An 8,845-nucleotide genomic window follows, 5' to 3' on the forward strand; every position below is an offset into this window, starting at 1 on the left:
GGATGGATGGATGGATGGATGGATGGATGGATAGATAGATAGATAGATAGATAGATAGATAGATAGATAGGTAGATAGATAGATAGATAATCCTTTGTTCTTGAAGAGGATCATAAAGACATCCTAGAGTCAAGTTTCAGGGTGTCCGACTATGGCTGATCAAACAAACACGAGCTTGGAATGCTCTACCACAGGTTGGGCACAAATAGCCCATGTGATGACTAATGTGAAAATGTATTTAATAGGAATATATGTGTAGAGCCCATATCAGATTTCATACCATCTTGGGGAGGGAGGGGGAAGGGAAGGGGAGAAAATTTAAAACTTATGGAAGTGAATGTTGAAAACTAAAAATGAATAAATTAATAAATTGGGGAAAAAACAAATAGTTCATGTGAACATTTGGGGTGGATTCTCTAAATTTGTGTGTCCCATATTTCCTTTGAGCTGTTTCAATTCTACTTTGCCCATAGAGCACAGCACCCTTTCTGGACACACCATGCTGAGTGGTCCTGTGCCAGTGTCTTCCATGTTGCGCAGTCAAATTCAAAGCTCTTGAGAGAGACCATGAGAGTGTCCTTGTATCTCTTTTTCTGACTACCATGTGATCACTTGCCCTGTGTGAATTCTCCACAAAATATAATCTTTTAGCAAATGTACATTTTGCATTTGAACAATATGGCCAGCCTATTGGAGTTGCACTCTCTGAAATAGAGCTTAAATGCTTGGCAGTTTAGTTTGAGTAAGGACCTCAGTGTTTGGTACCTCATCCTGCCTGGTGATTTTCAGCATCTTTCTAAGATAATTTAAATACCAGTTTCCTGGCAGGGCACTGGTATGACATGGTCCAGTACTCACAGGCATACAACAATAAGGTTAGCACACCAGCTCTGTAGAACTGCAGTTTGGTAATCAGTCTAACACCTCTTCTCTCCTATACTTTCCTTCAGAGCCTCCCAAACACTGAGCTAGCTCTGGCAATGCATGCCTCAACCTCATTATCAGTGTGTTCATCCCTGGAAAGTGCATTACCAAGGTAAGTGAACTTATCCACAGCACTCAAAACTCCATTTTCTGCAACCAATGGTTCCACGTATGGATGGTGTGGTGGTGGCTGAAGGACCACCTGTATTTTCTTGGTGTTAATTGGTAGGACGAAATTAGCACAGGTGGCAGAGAATTGATTCACACTTTGTTACATCTCAGTTTCGGAGGCTACACTGAAATAGATAGATGGATAGATAGATAGATAGATAGATAGATAGATAGATAGATAGATAGATAGATAGATAGATAGATAGATAGACAGACACAGACAGATAGATAGACAGATGATAGATAGATAGATGATAGATAGATAGATAGATAGATAGATAGATAGATGATAGATAGATAGATGATAGATAGAGAGATAGTTATCCTTCCTTCTCAAAGAGGACCATGACATCAGGAAGATGATGTGACTTGCAAGTGAATTGGATTTAAGTGAGGCAGGGCTGTACAAAGTCACCAGCCTCATTTTTCCTCTAGAGTCATCTGGGTCCAGTGGCAACAAGTAGAAATTAGTAGAGATCATGATAGCAGCTAACATTTATATAGGTCCTATTATATGCCAGACACTGTGCTAAACACTTTGCAAATATTATCTCATTTGATCCTCACATCAATCCTAGGAGATAGGTGGTATTATTATCTTTATTTTACAGGTGGGGAAACTGAGGCAAGATTTTTTGTTGTTGCTTGCTTGCTTTTAAACAAACCTGCTCAGGGGTCACACAGCCAGTAAGTATCTGAGGCTGGATCTGAACTCAGGTCTTCCTGACTCCAGTCCCATCACTCTGTCCAGATGCAAAGAAAAAAGGTTCTATATATACCACAGTATTTATAAAAGCTCTTTTTGTGGTTGCAAAGTAAAAACAAAATAGATGTCCATGAATTGGTGAATAGTCAAGCAAATTGTGATACATGAATTGAATAATTCTTTATTAATCAATAATATATCAATATCAATAGATTGGAATCTAATTATTAATTTATCAATATTAATAAGTGAATCAACTAATACTTCAATAAGTTAATAGTAATAATTACATAATGAACTTAATAAGTGCTGAGGCCAGCACTAATTGTCTCATGAAGAGCCTAGTTGTTAAAATTTTCCTTATGAGCATTTTTACATTTCTGAAATTAGCAAACACCATAAATCAGGGTCTGATTTATTGTTTGGTTGATTTTCTAGACTTAAAGTGACAGAAAAAAATGTTACCAAATAAGCAGATTAAACTTAAAAGTGTGTCATACTGGGTTTATTTTTACCCCAGAAAGACTGCTGTTCAACACTGACCAGAACACCTCTGGAACGAATGGACTGTGACTATCTATGGGGCAAGAAATGACAAAAATGATGAATAAAGGGAAGCATAGAAAGATTTGCATGACTGGATGCAGAGTGAAGGAAAATAGAACCAAGGAAATAATATATACATTTCATTTAGAACAAGGTCAATGGATGGAAAGAGTAATCAGTATTAAAAAGTCAGAAGAGAATACTGAAAAATTATAAAGCCCCAAGGAAGAGGCAGATGCCACCCTTCCCTGTCCCCTCAACCTTTCCCCTTCCCAGCACATGCACGTACTTGCACACACACACAAACACACACACACACACACACACACACACACTCCTCTGCAGTCATGGGAGGTCACTGGGAATGGAACACTGTCAGAATTTTTCAATGTTTTGAACAGTTACATGGATTTTTCCCCATTTTTTACTGCCATTGTTATATGGGATGGCTCTCTAAAAAGAGAAAGGGAGAAATACTGGTAATATAACAAATAGCAACAGTATTTTTTTTCAATGTCAGCAATTATTGCTAAGTTTTAGGGGAAACTCAGATAAAGATATACATACATACAGCCATATATACATATATACATGTATCTCAATGCAGCCTCTGAAGGTGAGATCTAACAAAGTATGGATTGAAGGATGTAAGTGTATGCATGTGTCCATGTGTGTATATGTGCACATGCATACATAATTGTGAAGACATATAGATGGGCTGTGTTACAGTAGATACAGTACTCAACTTGGGGTCAGAAAGATTTGAGTTTAACCTCTCACTTTATAAATATGAGCTATGAGATCACTGGCAAAGCAACAGCTGCAGAACTTAACTTTCCCTATGTGTAAAATACGGATGATAGAATCACAGCTTTGGAGTAATAGTTCTTAGACCTAGGATCCATGAACTTGAGAGACAGAAAAGGAGGCAGAGAAAACAGAGAGAGAGATACGGATAGAGATTGAGAATGAGGTACAGGTAATCATAAAGACAGTGTTAACTGCATTCCAATATAATTGGTTTTATTTGTGTTCTTATATATTTTATCTTATATATTTGTAAATGTGATTCTGAGAAGGGAGTCATAGGCTTCACCAAACTGGCCAAGGTATTCAGGGTCCAGTAAGCATAAAAAGAACCCCTGATCTAGTGGAATGCCTCCCTGAGGGTAGGAGAGATGGATAGATGGATGGATGGATGGATGGATGGATGGATGGATGGATGGATGGATAGGTAGATGGATTGATGGATGGATGGGTAAAATGGATAGATTATAGATACAAATAAATACATATATACATGCACATGTATAAATTTTTGTGTATGTATATGTATATATATGTGTGTGTGTAAGTGTATGTCTTTGTATCCCTAAAACCTAGCCTAGTTACCGGTATATAGTAGGTGCCTAATAAATGCTTGTTGACTCTTCTGGGGAGGAGAAAAGGGAGGAACACAGAAGGAAATTTAGGCTATGTAAAAGCAAAAGAAATCAGTAAAAAATATTTTGAAAAATAAATGCTCATTGATTTAGTTGACAATGATTAGAACTTGTATTAGAATTATACATAAGCACACTACCCTTTATAAACTAAGATAAATTCCTATACTACAAATTCAAATATCAAAATATACTGGAGAATTCAATAAATATATTTTACTGCAACTTTGAGATAGCTAGGTGACACAATGGATAGAGTGCTCGCCCTTCCTGGAGTCAGGAAGATCTGTGTTCAAATGTGACCTCAAGCACTTACTATCTTTGTGATCCTGGGCAGGTCACTTCACCTCTGTCTGACTCAGTTCCCTCATCTGTAAAAATGGAGATAATAATAGTATCTTCCTCCCAGGATTGTCGAGTGAAAGAGAGGAGATAATATTGGTTAAAAAAACCACTTTAAAATCCTTAAATTCTGTAGAAATCCTAGTTATTGTTAATTACTTCTACTACTACTACTACTACTACTATTACTACTACTGCTACTACTACTACTACTACTACTACTACTACTACTGCAGACAGCACTATTGCCCACAGCCCCCCAGACATGATACTGACCCTAAAAGTTTTACAAATACCATTTAAATAAAGGTTGCCATGTCAAGTATTCATTTTCTCCAAACTACAATTTGGCATGAAAAACTTTCAAACCTTAAAATCTCAGATTTTGTTGTCGTTTGGTCATTTTCAGTCATGACCCCTTCATGACTCCATCTGGGGTTTTCTTGGTAGGAATGCTGGAATGGTTTGCCATTCTCTACTCTAGCTCATTTTACAAATGAGGAAACTGAGGCATACAGGGTTAAGTAACTTGCCCAGGGCCACACAGCTACTAAGTGTCTGAGGCTGGATTCTGTTTTGCCAGACATCCTGAAGGTCTTTCCCTCACCTTTTTTTTTTTTTTTATCATGTAAGAGGTCATTCTTTGTCTCATTTCTTACACATCCTCAATCGCTGAATGAACATTGCCTCAGTCAAACTGAGACATGTCAAGGACCTTAGCTTAAAAAGGCGAAGGATCCTCACTGTATTTGGGCCACTCCAGTCATCCTGATCCAATATCCAACCACTGGACCCAAATGGCTCCAAAGGAAGCACAACTCTTCCTCACTGTAATTCAATTCACTTGCATGTCATAGCATCACCTCCCTGATGCCATGGTCCTCTTCAAGAATGAAGTACAAACAGCACCAGAAACTTGATGAATTTTCAAGTATATTTTAGAGTTTCAGTTTACAGTACAGTCTTTTGTTAGTCTATCTGAATTGTGTGAAGTCAGATTTGAACTCAGATCTTCCTCAGACCAGGTCCAATGTTCTATCCACTGCACTATATAGCTAGCTGCCTTTGTAAGAGGCATAATGACCTAATATCCTAATAATCTTATTAAATTACAAAAGAAAAGAATGTATCTATGTGGGCAAAAAATCTGTAGCATTTTTTAAGATAAAAAAATGATGATAGAGGGATAACAACTCATCCTCACACCATTTCTATCTTAATTCTACCAAAAATGAGATAACCATAATTATTAATGTTTCCTTACATGTCTATTACCACCATTTCACAGTCTACAAAGGTCTTTGGCATCCTTTATCTCATATGTTAGGTGGCACAGTAGAAAGCCCACTGGGCTTGGGATTAAGAAGACTCTTCTGCCTGAATTCAAATCCAGCCTCAGACACTTACTAGCTGTAGGACCCGGGCAAGTCACTTAACCCTGTTCTCCTCACTTTCTTCATCTGTAAAATGACCTAAAGGATATTGTAAGCCATTCCAGTATCTTTGTCAAGAAAATCCCAAAAAGGTTTATGAAGAGTCAGATACTGAAACAACTCAACAACAAAAAAATCTTATTTGAGAACTGCAAAGCCCTCTGAGGATAGTTGGGGGGGGGGGGGGGGCAGGAAAGATTCTCCCTATTTTACAGATAAGGAAAATTGACGGTCAAAGAGTGGATATGAATTTTCTAGAATCCTACAAGTAATTAGTGCAAGAGGGTTAAGGGAGCTCAAGCTCCCTTCCTTCCTTCCTCTTTTTTTCTTCCTTCCTTCCTTTCCTTCTTTCCTTCCTTCCTTCCTTTCTTATTCCTTCTTCCCTTCCTTCTTTTCTACCTTTTCTTCCTTCCTTTCCTTTCCTTCCTTTCTTTCCTTTCCTTCCTTTCTTTCCTTTCCTTCCTTTCCTTCTTTCCTTTCTTCCTTTTCCTTTTCTTTCTTCTTTTCTTTCTTTCTTCTTTCTTTCTTTCTTTCTTTCTTTCTTCCTTTCTTTCTTCCTTCCTTCATTCCTTTCCTTCCTTCCTTCCTTCCTTCCTTCCTTCCTTCCTTCCTTCCTTCTTTCTTTCTTCTTTCTTTCTTTCTTTTTCTTTCTTCCTTCCTTCAATATGCACTCATCAAGCATTTACTATCCAAGCATTGTGCTAAACTCTGAGAATACACAGTCCAAAAACAATGTCTTCTCCCTGCCCATCAGGACAGGCTTGGGGTTTTTTGTTTGTTTGTTTTTTAGGGAGAAGGGGGAAAGGGGAAAGCGTGTATGAAGATATGCATGTAGAACTTTTGAGGCATGGGGATGAGATACTAGAAACAAGCAGGGGGAGGGATAAGGAGACATTGTGTAGGAGGGGACCCGACTTGTCCCAGGTCATACAGCTACTAAACACAGGACGCTTCACTCTGCCAGCTGTGTCCACAGGGGAGGACGAGGTTACTCAAAAGGATCCACTGAGGCTGATTCACTCCCCTTTTGCAAGTCGCTCCAGTCAAATTCACCATTGGGGTCTCAGTGAGGAGACCGACAGCCTCTCACCCCTTGCTCTCCCTAGAAAGCAAAGCTAGGAAATCCCTGACTCCCTTTTTTTCTTCCAGTCCCAGGTGCAGCCCTTGTCCAACAAGGTTACCCCCTGTTCTTCTTGGCTTGTCCTTGCTCAGGGCCCAACCTGTAGCAAGGTCTGGTTGCCAGATGTGTAAGCCCCTTACTAATGAGCCTCTCTCACTGAACTCTAATTGGCAAACGTCCTCAACTCTGGTGACTAGGGCTTGGTGGGGGGGCAGGGAGGGCAAGATGGAACATGAACCCCCTCCTCTTCCCAAAGTTCAGGCAGGAGCTGTGTGCCTTCAAAAGCAAACTTTATTCTCTTCTGGGTATGTGACTGAAAATTTTCTAAACCATTCCAACACTGACCAAGCCCCTAGCCATGTTGACCCTGTATCTTGTGCCAAGGAGGATGGTAGGAAGAGACAGGAGTCTGCAGAGCATGTGGCAAGATAGGAAGCCAGGAGCAAGAACAGTGGGCCACTCCAGCTTTCCTACAATTACAGCCGTAATGGGGAACTTTTCTTTATAATACGAAAATGATTACTATTCAAAATAATCACTGGAATAAGGATTACACTGGGAGGGAGAAAGATGGGGTTGGAGCGAGTTGGTCTATAAAGTTATTCAAGCAATTTATGAGCGAGGACCAGCGCAGGGGGGCAAACTCAGGCACAGGCTCACTACTGTTTTATAATTGGAGCTGGGAGAGGGAAAATGTCCTTGTTTTAATAACAAACATAACGTGTGAGATGCATGCGCCTCTGTAAGCTCCAAGCAAGGCCTGCTGAACTAAATGGTGTTTCTGTTGAGATGAATATAACATCCCAGTTGAATGATTAGGACACCTGTTGACATTAATACCAAATTATGCAAGGAAATATGGGAGGCACTCCCAGAAACCTATATATCTATGTACACATATACATATATACAAATATTAAGAGGATTAGAGGAATTACTTTTAAAAAAAAGTTATTTCCGTGTTTAATGCTAACCTGTGTTTAACTATGGAAGAGAGCTTGAAGTAAGGCAAATAGGGAGAGTGATTATCGGGGCCCTGGAAAAACAAGTAGAATCTCTATCCTAAGGAGAAATGTCCTTGAATGCAAAGGAAAACAGGCTCAAATTCATTCATTCCTAAATTAAGAATAATATATACGTATATATGCATATGTGTATATATATGTACATATATATGTGTATATATATATGTATATATGTGTTCTACAGTCAATGCAGGTTGGCACCTTTTCTCTAACATGCAACATGGGCTAACTCAGTAAGGTAGGAGAGGTTTTCAACTGGGGCTTGGACCAGATAACAGCTGAGGTGCCTTCTGGCTCTAAAATTACGTGGAATTCTAGGGTTTCTATTTCTTCTAACTTCCCTCCCCCCTCCTTCCTTTAGACCTGTTTCAATCTGATTATGTCTGAGCCACAAGGAATCTTAGAGTATACCAAGCCAAGGCTTTTTTTGATGAGGGAAACTGAGGCTGAGGTTAAATGACTTGCAAGGGCCATATAACTAATAAATACTTGAGGTGGGATATGAATAGAGATTTAACAGATTCAAGGACAGTGCTCTGTCCACTTCACCACTGGGAAATGGACAGATAACCATTTGTGTATGTGTGTGTGTGTGTGTGTGTGTGTGTGCATGTGAAAGAGACAGACAGATGAACTAGACAATGAAAGAGTTAGATACAGAGAGATACAGAGGGTAAAAATGAGAAGGAGATGAAGGAGGAGGAGGAGAATTAAGGCAAAAATGAAACAGACCCTGTCTTTAAGGAGTTTGTTTGATGGATAGATGGATAAAGACAGAGCAAAAGAAAGAAACAAACAAAGAGAGAATGAAAGAAAATAAAAAAAAGGAGAGAAAAGAGAAAATTAAAAAGAGAAGACAGAGAGAAAGTAAAAGAAACAAAGGAAAAAGAAGAAAGAAATTAATAAGAGGAAAGAAAGAAAAAGAAATAAAGAGGGAGGGAGAAAGAAAGAAAGATAAAAGAAAGGAGGGAGGAAAGAAAGGAAGAAGGAAAGAAGAAAAGAGAAAGAAAGAAAATGTTCCTAAGTAAATTGATAAACTCCTGCAAATGTTAAAGCAACCATTGTGGGAACAGTAGCCTCACTGTCTCTATCCCCCTCATATCTCCTCTCCTCTCTTTCTCTCTCTCGTTCTCACT

This window comes from Notamacropus eugenii, chromosome 5 (assembly GCF_028372415.1).
Source record: "Notamacropus eugenii isolate mMacEug1 chromosome 5, mMacEug1.pri_v2, whole genome shotgun sequence".
Taxonomy (NCBI): Eukaryota; Metazoa; Chordata; class Mammalia; order Diprotodontia; family Macropodidae; genus Notamacropus; species Notamacropus eugenii.